Genomic DNA, 22176 nt, shown 5'->3' with positions numbered 1-22176 from the left:
GTGGAAAAATCAATCCTCTTGCCACAGGATCACTCTGCTGTTATCCCATAAATCAGAGATCATTAGGCAAAGCCACCCTGCCATTTGACAGTAGGGTACTGCCATCACTATTTCATGCTGGGCCAGAGAAGCTACAAGGATAGTACCTAAGCCCTGAAATGTCACTATGTATGTGTGTGGGAATGGTCACAAACTGGGGATGCAACAGGAACAAACCTCACTGCTGTGTAGGAGTGACTGCGCGCTTGCAGAGATGCTAAATCCAGTTAGTATGGGAGCTAAAAGCATGTGGCTCAGGCTGGAGTTTAGTACGCTCCATCTTGTAATGGGAGGGACTTTGACATTCAGGTGTGCATTCCAGTATTGCTCAGGGGAAATGTTGGAAGCACCTAAAACATGCTCAAAAACCTTGATTTGCCCCTTCCTTATGTTGGATGAGCAACACTGATTCCATAGTCGCCTGAGTGGAAATTTTATGTGGCTGACTCTGTTTTCTATTGCCTGTGTCAGAATATAAGTGCAACATTCATCAGCATCTGATAATTAGCCAAGATGCCTTCCTATTTTTTCAGGATAAAGGGGTAAGCAATTCTGCAATTACATCAGGCAGCTAGGAAAGTGACAGCCTGGAGTGTGTGAATAGGGAACAATTTTGTGTATAAAAAAAGAAATGCATGAATTGCCAGTGAAAAGGAACAAGCACTGGCTCTAAAAGGCTTGTTTCATTTGCTGTGCTTGGTCTTGGACGATCCAAGATTAGCTAATCTAAAAATGAAAATGATTCTTAGCTGCCTGATAGTTAATGATGCAAAATATTTACCATCAAAATCTTGGAAGCAATGGTTTCACACTTCTGAGTTGTATGTAGTTTCTGTTGGGTAGAAGGTTAGTCCTTTGCTTTGCCTTTTCAGAAAGCCAGTGAAAGATCCAACATCATAACAGTATATGTTTATCTTATGAATATATCTTAGAAAGTTTCCTTTTCTCCCTTGTCTCTCTCTCTGTGTGTCCTATATATGTATAGCATTTACATATCTCTGTCCTGATACTTTTGAGTTATGGGGAAATGTGGACAGTTTATGATGAGATAGCTCTACATTCCATTCCATAAAAATTGGCAGTATAAAAACAGTGTATGCATACAATATATTCTGATATGTACATGTATTATCAGGGACTTGAAGGCTATAACTTGAATTTTGCAAAGGTTTCTCCTCTTGTTCCTTTAGAATAAGGAATGAGTTGCTGTAAGGCATTAAATATGCATTTTGGGGGAGTTAAAATTATCTACAGGGCATTTTGAATGAGAAAGTACAGTCTGCAGAATTGCAGTGTAAGAATATATCTTTCTACTAATGTGTCTTCACATTAAAGAGGTTTTTGGTCCATTAATAAGAATAACCAGTGATGCAAAATCCTGTAAGCAGAATTTAATGTGGATCCTTTTCTCAAGATGTGGGCACCTATTTAAAGACCAACTCAATTAATTTTTAGAGAAACAACATTGCTAATTGATAATGGCAGTGGTTTACTAGCCATGGGGATCTTGATCCTGCAAGCCATTATTTATAGCAATAGACCCTTTAGTGTGGACAGCCCATTTTCTCTTTAAGCAGGATTTATTTCACTTTGCAAAAAGCTGAGAGATGTGATGTTGGGCTGTGATTTATCTTAAGCTTACAAAAAGGAAGCAACTTTTCTCCCTGAAAAGGTAATTGTTGACTTTCCTAGACTGATCAAAGGACTGGCAACAGATTTTATGCACTGACTGGTAAATTTTCATAGTGTTGTATAACCCTCATGCAACAGCAGAAAGGGTACACATGTTACTAGAAAATCTCTAAGCTGTTCATTTCACTTTCCTGCAGTGATGGCTGTGTGTTTGCTTAGCTAATATGTGGTTGATTATTAATGTGGCAGAAGTATGTATATGATCCATTTGTACTGATTAAAGGAGAGGGGATGGGAAATAATGTTGTTGCAGACTAAAGAATGGCTTAAAGACACACACGCACCAAGAGAGGGGGCATTTGCATTTGGTATCCAAGGAAGCAAATACAGAAAGCTGCAGTTTTTTCTGTGCATTGTATAAATGTTGCCATAGTGATATTTCAGGGCATGTTGTGGGTTTTGTGTGTGTGTGTGTTTGTGTGTGTGTCCCACTCTCTAGAAGAGCTTGTCTCCCTTCTTTCTGTCTTTTTTAATCTGGTTCACAACAATAAATATTTATACAGAACTCACTACAAAAAGAAGAAAGAGAAAAGCTTGCCTGTTTCCTGTTCCTATCCCAAACTGTTAATGTTCTAGACTAGAGCCCTAGCTGGGAGCTCAAGTTCCACAGCAGAAGAGGAATATGAGACATTTTCCTCATGCTGAGACACTGAAAATATTACAATATTTTCTGTAGTGGTGGTATGTTAATTGGATCGCTCCAGGCGAGTGAAGTGTAGCTGTTGTTGACAATTAGAAACAACAGCAAACCTGCGTGGGAAGAATCTTTATCCCTGTAACTTCTGGGCAGACTACAATGCCTATCAGGCTTAATGCAGATTCAGAAACACGTATAAAAATATCCTTCACTTGTGATTTTGCAAGCCAAGGAACAAAACCATCACTGTGGGTTGGGAGAATGGGAAAGTGTACTGGCAGATGGAAGGAAAGTCCGTTTATCATTGGCTGCAATATGTTTGACTGGTTTTTGTTTCATTTTTTTAAAAATTAGAATTAAAACTAATGGAGTTTTTTGTATTGTTTGTTCCTGGTTTACTCTGATAACCCCTAATCTATAATCATAGCTATGAAAAACAGGAAACCATTAATGCTCCTTTGTCTTGAAAAGCCACAGAGATTCAGAGCCTGGACATAGCTGTTGAACAAATGGATCTCTCAGTATTTATCCTGCAGCAGCAGGATTCATGCAGCTTGGTGTAAGCTTAACTTTCAGAAGCCAGGAAGCATTTTAATGATGCAGCACTTGCAATTTATGGGATTTTCACCCCATAAAGCCTAAAGACGACAGGCAGGTTTTTCCTCTCAGTTTTTATTTTATTATGCATAAGAAGTGTTCTGGGACATCCCCAAAATCATTTTGCATCTTCTTCCTTACACATTTCAGAAATAACTGTCTGAAAAGTTCTTGTTGCATATTTGAGATGCTACATGGGAAACCAGAGGACCCCTCAACAAGAGGAGCTTATTGCTTAGGCAAAGGCAGTTCTGTCCTTTTCCCTTTGCCTACATCCACAGGTGTCAAGCCTTGACCCAGCACACAAGGCTCCCTCATGTGCGATGCAGTCAGCAGGGTCATCACCTCCAGATGCGAGGCACTGGCTCATTAATTCCCTTGTCAGGTCTGAGAGTGAGGAAGCTGATATCAGGTGGTCTAGGAGATTTCAGTTGGCTTTCTGCATGCTAGACTGGAAAACATTCAAATGTCATTGACCTGAATGCAATCTGCTAAAGTGATAATATTAAGCAAAGAGGCTTTCTGCAGCTGAAACCAAGAGGATTCTCCTGGTGTTTATCTTAATAGATATCTTAATGGGGCACTACTACTACTTTTGCAGTAGCAATTGAGTCTCCTCTTGCCCTGGCGTGCTATAGGACTGTAATCAAATAGTTAGGGTTAGTTTGTCGATTTATTCCTGCCCCCCCTTTCCATATCATGTTATCCTGCTTTCCTTTCCCTGTTATCCTGTTGTTAAGAAGGATTCAATTCTCTTTCCAATTGACTCCTTTCTGGGAAACACATTTTCCATCTACGAAGACCGACTAGTTCATTGCGGCCTGAGTTTTTGTGGGGAAGGGCTTATTTTATAATGCAATTAGCAGATGAGTACCGTAGAGTGTGTGTATTCATCTTGCCTGGGCTAAAAGGGATATCAAAGACTCGATACAATCTTGGTAGGTGACTGTTCTTCATACTTCTATGAGGAGTCTAATGTATAGTGCTGCAGTTTGGTGATGCCTCAACCATGCACCCATCGGTAACAAACATCTCAGACCCTTGATTTATTAGAAATTAGAACGTGACAGTGTATAGCAGTCTTACCCAACATGGTGCTCTACAAATGTTTGGGACTTCAGCTCCTATTAAACCCATCTAGAGTCCCATCATGCTGGTGGGAGCTGTATGGGAGTCCACCAGGTTGGGGGAAGCAGGTGTATAGGACTCTTAGCCATAGAAGCCAACTTCTAGGGGCCGAAGGGTCTTTGACCCCCAATAAAATATTTGAGGGGGCTGCCTCCCTCAAAGTTGATGGGCATTGCCATTCAAATGGTCTGCATGCACCTTGTCACATGATTGATTATGTGGGTGGGATTTATACCTGTCCCCCCCTCCCCCAATATTTTATTTTGTGCTCTTAGATCTTAAATAGCTATGGAGTAGAAGAAGTTTTGGCAGGCGCATTTTGTCAAGCAGAATTAGGGGAAAGAAAGAAAGCTGCATCCATGGAAATCACTTCCTCTGCACACAAAATATAGAAGATCTGTTGTCCTTTGTGTCTGGCAGTTGCTTCTGATATTGTTTATCAAGCATCTTTCATTTTTTGAAGTCTTAAGGCAATAGCCGTAAGCATATCAGGCAGTAAATTCTACTGACATCAATATAAATGATATGCATTGGAACAGACTGTAAGTTTAAATTCTTTGAGCACAGTTTGCTTAATATTTCTGATCATTCAGTCATCTTTTACAAGGTTTCCATTAAACGTCTATTCTTTTACTGAGCTATTATGAGGGGGGAAAGAAGATTAAGCTGGAATAAAGATGGTATAAACAATAAAATACTTATTGCATAGGCTGAAATATGATAGATGTTTTTGTGCAGTGACATGTTGGGTTGAAATACAAACCCTGACCATTAGGTCCCATTGTGACCGACTCTGGGGTTGCAGCGCTCATCTCGCTTTATTGGCTGAGAGAGCCGGCGTACAGCTTCCGGGTCATGTGGCCAGCATGACTAAGCCACTTCTGGTAAACCAGAGCAGCACACGGAAATGCCGTTTACCTTCCCGCCAGAACGGTACCTATTTATCTACTTGCACTTTGACGTGTTTTCGAACTGCTAGGTTGGCAGGAGCAGGGATCGAGCAACCAACAGTACAGTACCATTAAGAGGAATAAAACCATCCAATCAGCTAAAATACTATCCTCCAAAATATCTGGGCAAATTAAAAGGTTTTTTACTAGAGCATAAAGAAAAAAGAAAAGATTCTATTGTCAGTGCCAGGAGGACATTTCACAGAGTGGTGCCACCACCGAGAAGGTTCTCTCTATATAATACACTCCTCTTAAAGGTGGAACATAGAAAAGGAACTCTGCCTGCAAATCTTAGGCTATGAGAAGCTTAGTCCAGCACTATGTGGGCTCAGTAATGAATAGGGAACCCAATGTAATTCCTTTTAAGCTTATGTAACATAGCTGCATTTGGTAAACTAATCAAAATCTCACTGATGCTTGCTTTCCCTTGCTTTTGTTTTTGCCTTGAGATAAGGCCATGAAACAAGATATGGGTTTAAAGGGCCACAACATTATTGCTAATACTCCAGAATGTATAAAGAGATAGGAATTAAAGACCATCTATCATAATAAATAATGATGATGTCTGAGTGATACCACTCTGGCACAACCTTACCTGATCCTTGCTGTTCCTGGCCTGCTCACCAAAAGACAGGCTGAGGAAGCACCTGTTTGCTTCCAGGGTGAAAAGGCAACCCTTCTCCATCCTTTGAGCTGGCTGGCAATGAAAGGTAAGAGTGCCCCAGCACCATGTTGATGCCATACAGTGCTCAGGGACAGTGAATTCCAATATCCCTCCCTGTTTGTTGTACTTACCTGTTGATGCCAAGACAAGCACCAATCAGCTGAAATGGAAGGAAAGAACCACTTGGGGGACAGTCAAAATATCATTTGTCACTTGGTTTTCTTGTAATCAAATGTGAGAAGCTGGTTATTGGGTGAAATACAGATACTGTTAAAAAATAACTGAAATAAATTATTCCTTTTTTTAAAAAAAAGACACTGCATTGACTGCAGTTTCAGATGGGAGTTTTTCATGTCCTACTTAGAGATGCTCAGGACTGAACATGGGACCATGTGCTCTACCACTGAGCTACTATAATGGCTCATTAACATTTGTTAGTCAGCATTTGAAGCTTCCATTACTGAACATAAGCAGTGAGCTTACATGTGTGAAGCATATTTGGTTTTGGGAAAAGTACCATGACAGATGTCATTCCTTCTTGTTGGTAGTCACAGATCAGAACTGGGGCAGACCACAATTGTTGCCAAACCATCAACTGCTATCCATACTTCCTTCTAACGGTTCCCTTTCCATTTCAAATGCTATGCTTTACATCAGGGGTCAGCAAACTTTTCCAGCAGGGGGCCAGTCCATTGTCCCTCAGACCTTGAGGTGGGGTCGGACTATATTTTGAAGGGGGGGGAATGAACAAATTTCTATGCCCCACAAATAACCCAGAGATGCATTTTAAATAAAAGCACACATGTAAAATAAAAGCTCGTGTAAAAACTGTAAAAACACACTGGTTCCCGGACCGTCCGCAGGCTGGATCTGGCCCCCGGGCCTTAGTTTGCTTACTCATGCTTTACATATTTGCATAGTTCTTTCCCTAACTCCTAGTTGATGGAACTAGCTTATTGCTGTTACATGCTATCCAAAACTTTGTATTACTTTTTGAGCTTCTTAAGCTGTTTGGAGCACTAGCTCAGAGTTCTGTGCATTTGGCAAGATATCTGATGAACAATGTGGTAGGGATAACAATTTATATCTCTTCATTATTCTAATGAATGTGTGTGATTTTCAGTACTAGGAGAAATATGAGTTGTTGCTCTCATCCTTTATCTTCCTTATCCGATTGCTATCTACTTATTTTGGAGTGATGCGATTGGATAGCAATAACAACTATCCATAAAACATGTTAGGCACAATCCAGAGAACAATCTGAAGTCCCATGGGTTTCAGTGTAAGAGATACTACTTCATTAGCCCAATTTCCCTATTGACATCAATGTGGCTTAAAAGTGCTTCCTTGGCTGGCTTAGCCCTACTGTTTATGTGAAAGTAGAATGTAATTGTATCTCTTTAAATACTGCAGCAAGCAAGACAAATGGGCTGCAGGCTGTACTCTAAGTCTCTTTATCTGAAGCATTCTGGTATCAACAGGACAATGGAACCTTAGTGGGTCTAATTTTCCATTGCCTTTGCAGCTGCAGAGTGTTTACATTTTGCATTACATAATGCAAAGTAAATGCAAACTACGGAGAGCATCATTGCAAACATGTGTGTCTTCCTTAAATCTAAATAGTGCCAAGGGAAAGCTGGTGGACAATTTAAGCTCTAGTATCTTCTGCATGGTTGTCAGATTTCCTTGCTTTCTTTCTTCTCATGGGTTGTCTCCGCAATAAGGCTGTTAAAGCATTCTTTAAATAGTGTGGTGCACTTTAGCAGTAGCAAGCCTTTACATGCACTTTATATTAAAGCACTTTACAGGCAATGAAGTAATTGCTTTAAGTAGAGTGTGATCAATTAGGGCTGTGCAGGAATATTTAAGTAAGTAAGCCCTGGGTATGGTCTGAATGGACCTTGTGTGTCAACTGCCTCTTTAAGAGCCATGCCTGATCTCCCCTCCCTTCTCCATGTGGTTTCATCTTTAACTCAATGGGAACTAGTTGGAATCTTATGCTGTGTACACATTACCATTTATTCCACCTCAGACTGCTGGTATTTGAAGCTGAGTGCACATGATGGTAGCCACAATCCTTGGGTATCTTGTAGCTTCTTGAAAAGTAGTCCTGTTTGATGAGCTATACCTCAGACCAGCTTTCATCTGATTAGAAAACTTAAGCTGAGGTGTGTACATTTCAGGCAGCAGTTACACATGAGCAAGTGACAGCAGCTCCAGTGAAGTGGAGTTCAGCATGTGGAAGCAAATCAGGTAATGGGCACTGGGTGGAGACATCTCTGTCTGCTCGCTGGTCTTTTCAGCAGTATAGGAATGTGACTTGGAACCCAGCAAAGAGGGTGCCTGTATAGTAAGTTCTGTTGTTCAGCAATAAATGCAACTATTCAAGTTCTCCTGATCAGGGCAGACCTGTGGCATGGTTTCATCACCCATACTGTTTTCAACTGAAGGTAGCTTACAGCTAAAATAGAAACAGCTGAAAAGCAATAATTACACACACACAGCAATAATTACACACACACACACACACACACACACAGAAAAAATTACACACACACATGCAATGGTGGCTGCATGCTAGTACTTTGGCTCATCTTCATTGATCCCTGGATGTCCCTTAGGACAAATCCCAGGAGAACTGCTCCACACTTCTCATATTTATTGACTCAGTTACTCCGTGGCATGGATTTCAGAGCTGTTAGACTTTGTGGAAGAATTCGTGGCTCTGATATCCCACTCCATGTACTGGTATAACATTATGGGAGTATCGAAAAACATATAATTCACTTAATTACTCTGAGCATGTGTGCATGAGAGAGTTTGTCTGCCTATATTTCAGTGCTGTAATTGTTTAGGCAGGACATTTCAGCACCTGTGTGTGCTTCTGAGTGTCTGCCAAAACTTATTTTTCCTCTAACCAAGGATTTGGAAGAACTTGTTTCCCTCTTCTGTGCATAATAACCTTTCAAATTCTGATAAAAAGTAATATGGTTTGTTTCTGTGTGTGTCTGTCAAGGGCTGGCTGGCTGCTGAGAGCAGTCAATATTGGCTAATGACACTACTGTATCAACCAGCTTACTTTCAGTAGTCATGATGCTTTTTTTGAAAAATTGCAGATTCATATGGGAATAAATTGATCTCCTCATCCCTGCTTGTGGCACAGGGCCTAAAGAGCTGGAGTTTGGCACACAGACCTGGTTTAGGCCTTCACCGAACTCTTTCAACGTCTGCTAAAAACGTTGTTTAGACCAGCCTAACCAGATGCTTAGAAACTTCAGGCAAATTTAATCTGTTTCAGTATTTTAACTTTTGCATGTTTTTAAAATATACTTGTGGATTTTTATTGATTTTACTGTTTTATCTTTTTTAAAAAAATGGTATTTACTTTCAAGTAACAAAACATACCTATATTAGGAAAACAGAGCTTAGTAGTTGTGCAGAAAAGAAAGAAACGTAGTGGCTGATGGTTGTAGTTTGAGACGTTCCAAGAAAGGCAATCAAATGAAAGTGTCTCTCCAGAAGGTTTCAGAAGTTGATGTAGGGTGAAAGCCATGTTTGATTGTCTTAACAAAGTCAATAAAAGGATACCATGTTTCCCTCCCAGATCGATATTCCTTTTGTGAAATAGTTAATTAGTCCTTAAGCACAATGTCCTATACTTGTGAAATCCAGGCTTCAAAAGAACAACAACATTTAATTTTTAATATATATTTTTTGCAACCACTACTCAGGCTGCAGTTAGTAAGTGGAGAACAATCTCTTGGTTATGTTCTTAATCTGAAGAGTAAAATAAGATAGCAGGGCTAATTTTCGGTCTGGTTGTAGCAATTGTTCAATCATTTGATTAATTGTTTGAAAAACTTTTTCTCAGAAGGGAATAATTTTGGGGCAAAGCCACCACATGTGTACTAGATAAATTGCATTTCACAAGCAAAGTTTGAATGTGTTATTACTAATTCTATATAATTCAGGTGGGCACATGTACCAGCAATGTGCTATCATTAAAGTATTTTCTTGAGTTCTGATTGAGATTAATCCAAGTTGCAGTTTACTCCAGGGTTGTTCCCAGAGTTGTTCCTCTAATTCTTCTCACCCCCCCCCCCCCCCGTTTTAGTTTTAATAAAGTGAGAGGAAGGGTAGCCAATTTTGTAAGGATTTTATATAGTTGGGAGATGATTTCCTTTCCCAGTGGGTTGGTTCTGCTGAGCAGCTCAAAACTAAGTTGCATAATGCTTGAGTCTTTATATTTGGCTGATATAGAAAATGTACAATCTGGTGTATCTATAACCAGAGACGTGGTATCTCTCCCAATATAAAATTTATTTTTGGAGCTGCAAGGGTCTTTTGTTCAGTGCAGAAGTCGTTGAGTTTATATAATCCCACCATTTCCCACCTAGCAAATGAGGCTGATTTGGCTGCTGTGTGAAAGAAAGAGTTATTGAAACCAAAGGGGAATCAAAAGGTAAACGTTTCAGTCTCCATTGCTTCCACCTGGTCAAATCTGATTTTAGAAAGGGGTTAATAATGTCTTCTGGTGTCTTGCTGTCCATTTTCTGATAAGGGAATAAAAGCATAATGTCGTGACCTCTATCATTCTCCAGTTTTAACCATGGGAGCTGGCGTAAGCCTTGTAAAATCAAAAGGTTATTGTGCAAGTGAGCAGAGTCTTTATACCATTTTAGGATAGGTATCGCTATACCTCCTACTTTTGTGACCCTTCTTTCTTGACCAGGGGTTGGCAAAGTTTTTGTGGCTTGGGCCGGTTCACAGTCCCACAGACGCTGCAGTGGGCTGGAGTGTGCGCGCGCACGTACGCATGCGCAAACACTATTTCCAGCGCTCCTTCCGGTGCAGAGGAGGCGTGCACAGCTTCCCATTGGCTGCAGGAAGTTCCTGCAGCCAATAGGAAGCCAGCCAGCATCGCAGAAGGCAGTACCTGCTCTGCTCTGGGCCAGTTTAGCACGGTGCATGGGAGCCAACCAAGCGGGTGGCGGGGGTCCCCGAACAGGCAGCGGGGGTCCATGGGCCAGTTAAACGACCCCCATGGGCTGCTTGTGGCCCATGGGCCTTAGATTGCCACTCCCTGTTCTTGACCCTATATTTTTTGGCATCTATTAACATGAAATATGGGCATGCTTATTGGTGAGACTTGGAATAAGTAAAGATGGCTGCAGTAATAGCATCATTTTTTTGATATAGAAGCTTTGCCCAACCCTGAGAATGTTAGCATTAACCAGTTTTTTTTTTAGCTTAGTTGTTAATTTTTTTTATCAAGGGCATAAAGTTCAATTTTTATAGTTTAGATAAATTCTTAGATATGTTCACTCCCAGGTATTTAAAGTAGGTAGTAAAGGTAAAAGCTAAAGGACCCCTGGACAGTTAAGTCCACTCAAAGGCGACTATGGGGTGTGGTGCTCATCTTGCTTCAGGGGAGCGGGTGGCGTTGTGGTCTAAACCACTAAGCCTCTTGGGCTTGCTGATTGGAAGGTTGGTGGGTAGGTAGTAAAGAGTTTCAGGCTAGTTGTTTTCTGACTTTGCCGTTGTAAGTTTGACAGGGTGCATATACACTCACTCAAATTTGATGAAGTTAACAGTGAACTCAGATATCTTGCTATATATAGCAAGTTGAGGCATGACAGCAAGTAATGAGGTTTCAGGAACAGAAAGGAATAGCACATCATCATCTGTGATCATATTGATAAGATGTTTTTTTTCCCAAATAAATCAAAACCTTTTACAATTATCATTTGCTTCAAGTGCCAAAGCTCAAGGTTCTATGGCCAGGCCAACAGCAGGGGAGACAGTTGGCAGCTCTGCTTCATGCTCTGGCCAATGGGAAATGTCAAAGAGCATTCCCCATTCACGAAAACCAGGGTCACTGACTCATAGTACTGTATACATAATCTTTTGTAAGCCACTTTCAGGGGTTTTTTTTAATAATCAAGTGTATTGATTTTAAGAAATAAATAAACAAAAGAAAGTTTTGAACATCTCCTGTAGAGAGGTGCATGGCTAAATGGGATTTTCAGATTGAAGATTACTGTGTTGGATTATCAATTGGAATGCCAGAAAGAGAAAGTGTGATCAAGCCTTCACCCTCTTTCGACAGTTTCAGTGCAACATCTGAAACAGCAGCTTGGTAACCCCCCAGCAGAGATGCTTGTCTACTTTATTCATCCCACACGGCAGAGATGCATAAGTCAATATGCTGGGCATTACATCAGAAGCGTAGCTGGGAAAGTGTAGGAATCGCTTGAGAATCCTGTTTCTGACTGCTTCCTTTTATGTCCAAGGCCAGCCTCAATTGCACTGTTCGGGATATTTGATTATAGGTTCTATTTACTGTGCACTCTGCTTTTGCTGTGGATGTGTATTGTAGGCAGTTCTTTGCAAACCTATTTGCCACAGGTGACAGGAATCAGGCTGCTGATCACAAGCTTCTTTTCATGTTGAACCAAATAAATGTGTACTATTTGGATTCCATACACATAGAGCGTGCTTTCAGCAAACCCACTAACTTGACTAGTTCAGGATTCATATACCTTGGCATGAATGGAACAATCCTATACTATTGAATATGTGCTTTTAAAAAAAGAGAGGATTGTATCCACTACTCAGAATTACCTGAAATGTGAACATAACCATTTGGGGTCAACAATCACATAGTTATTCTTAAATGTGGTAAGATTGTCTTATGGGTAGCAAGACAAGCAGGGTATATTTAAGGTTTGGTTCTCAGTTATTGCAAGAAATGCCTAAAGCCCTTTCAATAATAAATAATAGTTTAAAGTATAGTAATTAATGTATTTCAGCATATTCAGTTTCTGTGGGAATGAAAGAGATCTGAATTAGGTTTCCTAGTAAGATATTCACTTGCAACACCATATTTGCAGAGAACTCAAGGCTGATGTTAGTCTAAGCTCATTAAATAATGCTACTGGCATGTGCAGATAGAGAAAGAACTCCTGCTGATTCTGCCATAGTTTCTCAATGGAGGAGTGATTACAGCTGATTAAAAGCAATGAGCAGGGTTTCCCACGTTATGGCCTTCATTAGGAAATTTATTGTTTTGCCGGTTCAGAATCGGACTGTAGGACATGAATGGGTAAAATGGCAGAATCCAGTAACACACCTGCCTTTCCAGAAATGATTGCCAAGGATAGAAGAGGTCAAATCCAATACTATCACATTAATAATATTGATTGAGAAAGTTTTGTGCTGCACCTTCTTGTATGCTAGTACTGTTTGAGGTCATGTGTACATTCCTATGCTGCCTGCTAGGTGCATAATGCATTTTGGGGAGGTATAGGTAGAATGCATTTGAGTCTCATTTCACGATAGAGATAATCTCAGGCGTTGTGAAGCTACATAGCAATTGCAATGCAAGATGAAAAACTAAATGTTGTCCAATCAAGCACTGGATAACCATAGACCCTACAACTGCATCACTGCTTCTCATTACTGGAAGATATTATAGATCCCCACCCCCCTGCAGTTTCTACCTCCAGTGCGGATTTACATGTCTTTGAACAAGTACAGTGGTACCTTGGGTTACATATGCTTCAGGTTACATACGCTTCAGGTTACTGACTCCGCTAACCCAGAAATATTACCTCAGGTTAAGAACTTTGCTTCAGGATGAGAACAGAAATCATGCAGTGGTGGCACAGTGGCAGCAGGAGGCCCCATTAGCTAAAGTGGTGCTTCAGGTTAAGAACAGTTTCAGGTTAAGAACAGACCTCCAGAATGAATTAAATTATTAACCCGAGGTACCACTGTATTGTAATGCAATGGAGAGTTTCCCTGCCCCCATATCACACGTATCGAATAACAAAGAAGTGTCATACGATTTCTTTTTTATATCTCCTGTAATAAGAAATAAAGTTCATCTGTATTCAGATGGGTGGGGGCAGGGTGGTGTTCGGTCTAGATCTCACACTGGCTTCACAAAGATTTTTTGCACAATTCCAAAAAATTTATCACACCCACCACCCAACTCCCATGAGCTGTCTCAACCTCCCACTATGAGTCCCTGAATATTCTGTTCCACAACTGCCAATCTCTCTCTCTCTCCCCCCCCCCATTTTCTGATGGTGGCTGTAGTGAGATTTTGCCGGAGGCTCTCTCCTTCCTTCCCTCTAGCCCTGAAGGATTCATTTGCAGCCCAGGTGCCAGGACCCTGAGACGTGAACTTTTCTCAGGGTAGCTGAGCAATTTGGATGCTAGATGTTGTTGGTGCAAGAAGCGTTGGGACTTGTAGTTTCAGCAGCCCCCTCCTTCCTGCAGCCTGTTTTCCAGGAATCAGATTTTCAAAGCAGATGCTTCACTGAGACTTTTCTGTTGCTTTCCTTGGCCCTGAGGCATAATTTCATTAGAAACGAGAGGATCCCCCAAGAGATGTGGGCTTTTACTGCAAAGCAGCAGTGTTTTATTTCTTCAAGGAAAGATTTTGAAAGCAGGGTGTGAGCATATTTTCTGAGCCTCAGATTGGCTCAGGAGATAAATTTCCATTAAAAAAAAAAAAGTCGGGGGCAGGTACACAGTTTGGGGAGCTCTGGAATCCAATGCTTTTCCCTGATACCTGGGTGGTGATGTTTGCTAGTCATGCCTTTCTTCCAGCTTTGCTCAGTTGTAGCCTTTCCTAGTGAGGATGGTCCTGGCCTCCATTATCTGTGCATTAATTGAGCACCCTTCCTCAGACTGGACTACTGCAGTGGTCCCTACTAGATATGTGTGAAAATGGCAACTTGAAATTTTCCAAAGAGAAACTGGGGAAGCCATTTTATGTAAATTATCCAAGGGGAGGAGAGATTATCTAGCACTTTCTTGGGGTTGGAAAAGCTCAAATACACAGTCAGTCAGACAGACAGACAGACAGAGGAAATGATGGAGGAGGAGACAGCCTTATTTGTCCCCTTGTAAGTTTCCAAAATGTTCCCCACTAAGAACTGACAACAAAATTGAGGAAAACCATTTGGCCCACTCCTAAATTAGAAACATTTTATACCCTTTATAATGTCACGTACAATGGGATTTTTTCAGCATCCTGTATTATCTTGGCCATGTCACCTTTGGTTTCTATACACTTTATTATTTCACAATTTTGATTGTTATGTAGTATCTTCCATTTGTTTTGTGATGGTTTCAAGGTCCTTTTGAAAGCATTTTGGACTTGCTTAATTGATTGCACTCTTAAGTATTCAGTAGTTTGTCTCTTCACATTTCTCTTTTTGTGTTTTAAAAGCCCAGGGTGTGATTCATGTTAGCTTGCAAGTCTTGATGTGAGCTTTTTAGACTCAGGGTTGGGATTTAAGTCCTTCCCTGCAGTTAGAGAACTAAAAATAAAGGAGCATTATTTTGCATGCCCTGGCTGGATCACATGTCCCAGGCAGATGATGTTTGTGGTGAGCTTTGCAATCTGCTACTCCCACTGGGGCCTTTTCTATTGAATGGACTAACTGAATGAGTCAGTTCCATGGCTCTCCAGGAATTTTCAGCAGAATAATTGACAAATGATCTGCAAAACATTTCCCCCCCAGCGTGCATTAGATCAAGAAATATCAATGAACAGTATATGATCCACAAACCAATTGAAATGATGTACTTAATTTTGTTTGTGTGGAAGCATGTGATGAAACAAGCATAGGTGAGTTGTGGACCACAGCCCAAAAGTTTAATGGTGTAATACTGGGGGGGTGTAATATTTATTTACTTAATTGTGCATATTTTATAATTGAGTTATGCTTGCTGCATGGGGATGACTTCACTAGTAATTTTCTTTGTACTGATGCAAAACAGTGGATTTGTAATAATTTAGTACAGGATGGTTCTTGGCCATGCTTGCTGGAGCTGGTAGCAGTTGCAGCCCAACAACACCCGGTAGTCTTGTGGCACGCACTGGCAGAAACTGCTAGTATGGTAGGGGAATGTTAGGGCTATGGCAAACTCAGTTGGCAGCTTATATTCACTTCATTGTCAGTCCCAGTCTGACAAGAGCATTACTGTGATGCACTAAGTAGAAACAATCTGTTGTAATCAATGGAGAGCTCAACACTTTCACTCACATTTTCCCCTCCAACCACCAACTTCATTAGTCCTCTTCAGGCACGCAGGTTCATGGTCAATGTAATAAACAAGGGGACAAGGAGACTAGTGTGTCAGATCTGGTCCCATTGCCCATCTTGTGGTCCTCCATGTGTTCAAGAGTGACTGTGTGAAGCAGAGAGCCTTCTCCATCTGCTTAGGTTCCCTGTGCATTTTAGAATCCTGTTTTGTTCCAGAGCTGTAAAATGTGTTATGAGTCTTCATGGGTATAGAATAGGCTTCCTCAAACTTGGCCCTCCAGATGTTTTTGGCCTACAACTCCCATGATCCCTAGCTAGCAGGACCAGTGGTCAGGGATGATGGGAATTGTAGTCTCAAAATATCTAGAGGGCAGAGTTTGAGGAAATCTGGTATAGAAGGTTCCCTGCTTTATACAGTTTCCATCAGGAATTGTGGAGAAAGCAAAGATCGCTGGTGGTGGACTGGAGACCACACACTCACCCCTGCAACCCTCCCTCATGTGTTAACACAGAATCTCAACACATGCAGAGTGTTATTGAAGGTGGGATTCTGACTAACTTGAACTCCATCATGGCACAGTTCTGGGACTATACTCACAAAGGAGCACAGTTCTTATGTCAAGATGTGAAGTGCATTTCTACACCAGTCAACCCTCTTGTCTAGCAAGCTGCAGCATACAACAGAGAATTCTTACAACAAGGAACCTGAACAATTTGCTGAAAGGGATCACTTTGTACAAATAACAGACAGCCAGGGCCAAGAACAAAGAGGTGGGAGCAGGTGAATAACATTCCTCTCAGAATACTTACAGAGGTTGTACTGTGAGACCAGCAAGAGGCAGGAATGCCAGCTCCACCACTGCAACCAGGACTGCCCAACGGAGATACCACACACAGGTAAGCAAAATAAGGGCTTAGCAGGGTTGGGGGAGGCCAATGCCCCAGAACTGACCCCTGGACACATTCCATTCCTTCCCTTGGCTCCAAGTGGTGCCTAGAGCACTCACACATGCATGGTCATTCTGTCCTCCTACAATGTGGAAAGTATCTCCGATATTGGGAAATAACTACTGTGCAGTAAAGGCATCACTGTTGAAGAATGCCAGGCTTGACCCATGAGGCAGGGTGAAGTAGCTGCCTTGGGCGGCAGAAGTCCCCAAGGCAGCGCCCTGCCTCGCTGGCACCTCTGCCATTGGGGAGAAAGCAGCACCAGCATTGGTACCAATTTCTGGGGACATCTTGCCAGAAATCGGTGCCAGTGCCAGCACCAATTCTGCAGCAGTGGTGGCAGGATGGTGCAAAAGTGGCAGGGTGGGATGGTACTTCCCAGCTTGCCTCATATGGCAAAATGGGGAGTGTCGGCCTTGGGGAATGCAGAACTCACATACACCCAGGTAAGTTTTCATCACACATTAGGGAAGGTTCTGGGTAGACTTGCTTAGGGACTATCAAGCACATCTTCACTGCTTGCTACCATTGGTCAAGAACACATGATTATTATTTTTCCACCTTGCAGGCTCAGAATCAGGAGATAATGGTGCAGAACAAAATTGCTAAAGACCATTCCAGTGGAACTTCCTACATCAAACTGGAGGAGTAAGTATTGCCTGGGTACGTTATTTTGACACACCGATTGGGGCTGGAAGAACATGCAGAGTGGGAAAGCACTTGGGCTACAGCATTCTTAAGCACACACTTGTGAACCTCACTCACATGAAGCTGCTAGCCATTGTTCAGGACTCTCCTCATCATCTTCCTTTCTCTCTACAGGCAACCTGCTGAGGCAAGGATGTTCTTTCCCTTGGCACACCACACAAGCAAGACCTACAGCAGCAGTGACCACAGGGAAGCCAACTGATCCTATCAGGGTTTCCTTCTTTTACCTCCCTTAGTTCCTGCTACTTGGAGAAGTGCATAGCAGACAGGAAAGCAACTGATGAAGTACAGCATTGCCTAGCTTATGGATGTGATGATGGGGAAAGCTGCTTTGTTTCAGAGGCATAAAGGCCAGGCAAGAGCAAAAAGTGTGGCAATCCTTTTTTTTTTTTTTTAAGTGATGCTGTCAGCACTTACTGTGCTACAATTACCAGTGTGCAATAAAAACTGTGAGTGTCCCATTTGTCCTTCTGTATTCCTAATGGTGAGTTGATAAGGAATATTCCTCCCATTGTTACTTGTCGGGTGTTTTCAGGATAGGGCAGACACTACTACATGGAAACTGGTTCTTCACCACCACACCAGGACAGAAGAGAGTGAGATAGCCACCTCAGGGGCCTATGCTAGGAGGGTAGGTGTGCTAAAGAATGTGGCATTGAATTAAGAAACAATTGTCAGTCTAGTCCATGGATAGGCAAACTAAGGCCTGGGGGCCAGATCCAGCCCAATCGTCTTCTAAATCTGGCCTGCGGACAGTCCAGGAATCAGTGTGTTTTTACATAAGTAGAATGTGTCCTTTTATTTCAAATGCATCTCTGGGTTAGTTGTGGGGCATAGGAATTCATTCATCCCCCCCCCCCCAAAAAAAATATAGTCCGGCCCCCCACAAGGTTTGAGGGACAGTGGACCAGCCCCCTGTTGAAAAAGTTTGCTGACCCCAAGTCTATTCAGCTTCTGTAAGAGGATTTGGCGGTGGCAGTAGGGACAAACTTTGTCCAAACAATATTCAGAAATACAAAATCCATACATCAAAAGTGGATTCAGAAATCAAAAGTGGATTAATGGAGAATTGCTATTGCCACCGGTTTCTCTTTGGCAACAAGATAAGGTATTTTGGAATTCTAAAACCTGAGGAGACATTTCAAAGAGGCAAAGCTGTAAGTTTCTAGTCCGCTCTTTCTTGAACTGAATCATCTGCCATTGGATCAAACAGATAGCTTGTGATTAAATTTGTATCCAGAAAAAAATGAGTTTTACACTTTGATGGCATCTGCCATGGAATTTCACTATGTTCTGCTTCTGCCCGGATGTCGTACACAGTTACTCAGCATCACCATGAGATACAGGGGGTCAGCTGATTCCTTGGGGATAATAATAAGAGCTTCTTGTACTTCTATAGATACCCATCTCAAATTTCTTAATTTATGTAACTTTAATTTTCTTTAGCATATTGAGTTTTCAACATTCTACAACACAATAAAAGTATATTGTACCAAAGAACAAGAACAACAAACCATGCGGTCATTAAGGAGAAAGAAAAATGGTAAAAATAAGCCAACAAACAGGGATTAATTACTCTCAGTTCATGAATCAGGACAATGCTAGTTGCATCCACTGTGACCCATTGGCAAATAGAAGGGGCTGAGATTTAGCTGAGGCTTACACTGGAGGAAGGGGTGGTGGAAGGTGATTTTGGCTGATTGCCCCTTTCCCTTTTAGTCACAAACACTGCTCCAGAGAGTGTTCCAACCTTCCAAAGTAGGGTTTTTTTTTGGGGGGGGGGGGCTGCAGAGGGTGAATAATTGGTAAAAATGACCTCCATCATTGTTCCTCAGCAGAAATGCTTAGTGAGCAGATTAACAGGAATGGGGAAGGGCAGTAGCTCACTGGTAGTACACTGCTTTGCATGCAAAAGGTCCCAGATTCAATTCATGGCATCTTGGAAAAGTCTCAGTGAAATTGCCAGTAAGTAAAAACAAAATTGCTCTAGGTGGACCAATGATCTGATTGGGTATAAGGCAGCTTTCTGTGCCTTTTTATAACCAAACCCAGGAAAATAAGTTACACAATGTAAGACATCATGCTTACTGGGTGGGACAGTGTTCTGCTGGTTCTTATCAGTAAATAATAATGTATAATAGGGCGAGATTTAGAATGAGTTAATTTTAACACCGCCAGTATAGAAGTGCATTTTTCTGTCTTGGCATGATTCGAAAGAAATGGTTAATTTGTACTTAAATTAATTTGTCTTTTATTTTCAAGATTAGCAGTCTCTCTCTCTCTAAATTCTCCAGTACGACATGTTTTCTTTGGCATTTGTTTCCCATCTGTTAGGTTTTAAAGTTGACTAGCTTGATTTGTTTTGCAACCTGGCTTGTGCTTGTTTGTTTGATTGTTTAAGGAATTAATTAGGTTGAAGAATAAGAACTTTCAAATCTGCACAAGTTTAAAAGAAAGACAATGTGATGCAGTAGGTCGGCAGTTGGGCTCAGACTGGGGTGATCAGGCTTCAAAACCCGACTCCATCATGAAGCTCTCTTCATGGACCAGTCTCTCTCAGCTTAACCTACTTGACAAGCTCCTTGTGGGGAGAAAATGAGGGTCATGTAAAGCCCCTAGAGCTCATTGGAGGAAATGTGGAGATATATATATATATATCTGAACACACTACCTGCAGATGAAAAAAGCATGTCTCCATATTTCTTCCATGTCATCCTCCATACATCTCCAAAGCAGTGTCTAGATTTAATACAGCCAGACAAGAAACATGAGTTCCCACCCATGTGGTATACATAACTCAGATTTACACCACCTGTGTTCGAGCTGCCAGCCCCCTGTTTCATTGCATGCAGGTCACTGGAGTACCCTGGGGAGCTACATGATCCACATTACTCAGTGGGAGTTCTGACATGGAGCTTCTGTGCCAGGGGTTTTGGTGTAAGGCCCACTGCTTTACCACTTTTAGTGTACACACATTCTGGAAAACTCTTAAAAATTGTCATTTATAGTCTTTCAACCATCAGGGCATCACTTGTAACCTTTTCCTTTAATGTAGTATGTGAGAAATATTATACTGTGCATATGTAGGAAGCCTGTGTATTTTACTTATATATCAGCGTCTTGTCACCTGCTAGAGCTAAGAAGATATGCTTGTTTGCTGACACTAGATTTTTGCTAGAGCTGAAGAGAGCCAACTAGCCCTGTCTCCTTCCCTAAGGCAATATATATGGCATGCCTGGAGCATTCCTACAACCTTTGTAGTCAGTTTATTGCCAGAATCTTCAACTTCCTTTTATGGTTGCTCCTCTACATATTTTATCATCCTTGAAACTTCTCATTCAGTGATCCCTCTCTAATTGTGGCTCTACAAAATGAAAATAGTATGTGAGATTTTCCTTTCCTTTTGTATTTTTTTGGGGGGGCTTTTCATTTTTGTTATCACAAATTCTTTTTCCTCCCTCTGCATAAACAAAGAAAATTTGATTATGGGTTTATACACAAGACTCCCCCTTACAAATTTCTGTGAAAGGCTTATAAAATAAAATCAAGAGCAAGTGGAAATAATTGCAATTAAAAATGTAAGAATACAAGAAGATGCAGAAATACAAAAGTCAAAACTTCACCAGGGACTGATTTGATCAGAACAATGGGACATGCTTCTTGCTAGACATATATAGAGATGTTTGGTTAAGCCTTTGGCTCAAATAGGAATCCCTAACTGTAATTTGTAATTATCAATGTGCTTGATAATTTTTCATAACAATTGACTTTTGGTGTGGTGTGCGACTTATGTGTGAGAGAGCTATCTATTTGCTTTGTGTTGTCTGGCATAAAGGTAAAGGTACCCCTGCCCGTACGGGCCAGTCTTGACAGACTCTAGGGTTGTGCGCCCATCTCACTCAAGAGGCCGAGGGCCAGCGCTGTCCGGAGACACTTCCAGGTCACGTGGCCAGCGTGACAAAGCTGCATCTGGCGAGCCAGCGCAGCACAAGGAACGCCGTTTACCTTCCCGCTAGTAAGCGGTCCTTATTTATCTACTTGCACCTGAGGGTGCTTTCGAACTGCTAGGTTGGCAGGCGCTGGGACCGAGCAACGGGAGCGCATCCGGCCGCGGGGATTCGAACCGCCGACCTTTTGATCGGCAAGCCCTAGGCACTGAGGCTTTTACCCACAGCGCCACCCGCGTCTGTCTGGCATACCTGGTCTCTATTTGTGGTATATGGTAGTTTGGCTTACCTAAACTGATTGAGAGACCAGGAACTGGATGGAAAATCCTCCCTTGGTTGAACTTAATGTGTAGTTGTACATTACAACTCTAGGGCATTTTCAATTAATGTTGAAGGAAGGTGGAAAATCTAGCAGAATATGGATAAGGCTAGGTTAGAACATAATGTGCTAGCATCTCAGGCACAACAAATCTTCAACCTGGGCAGAACATTCTGAATGGACACAGTCCTAGCAGGACTGATCACATTTTTCTCTCCTAAATATCTGAACTTTCCTCTAATATTCTTTTGCTGGATTAGTTCTCCTCATGTAAATTCATCCCAGCTCAGCTGAATGAGTCAATGAAAGCTGGAGGGAGGGAGCGAACCCAATCAGAAACATGTTTCTGTTCATCAGTCCTAAGAGGAAGTCTGAAAAGGAAGAGGAAGAGAACAGAGGAAGAGCAGAGATGTGCTGAAATAGAGATGAATCCTTTTCTAGCCTGTATCAGAGTTGTTGATTAACTTCCTATTTTCCTAGATC

General features: G+C 41.6%; 1 protein-coding gene across 7 annotated transcripts in view; it reads left to right on the top strand.

Moving 5' to 3' along the window:
- Positions 1–22176, top strand: part of LRRC4C (leucine rich repeat containing 4C) — a 591735-nt gene that overhangs the window by 462271 nt on the left and 107288 nt on the right. Inside the window, exon 1 of one of the 7 annotated variants that reach the window (XM_083432914.1) lies at positions 15148–15353. The exons of the other annotated variants lie outside the window; for them this stretch is intronic. The gene's annotated coding sequence lies outside the window, so the exon portion shown is untranslated. Of the gene's footprint in view, positions 1–15147; positions 15354–22176 lie in introns of those variants that run through there. 7 annotated transcript variants of the gene reach the window in all.

The sequence above is a fragment of the Podarcis tiliguerta genome, assembly GCF_965153285.1.
Source record: "Podarcis tiliguerta genome assembly, chromosome: 1".
In the NCBI taxonomy this organism is placed as follows: domain Eukaryota; kingdom Metazoa; phylum Chordata; class Lepidosauria; order Squamata; family Lacertidae; genus Podarcis; species Podarcis tiliguerta.
This window is presented reverse-complemented; position numbering and strand designations above follow the sequence as displayed.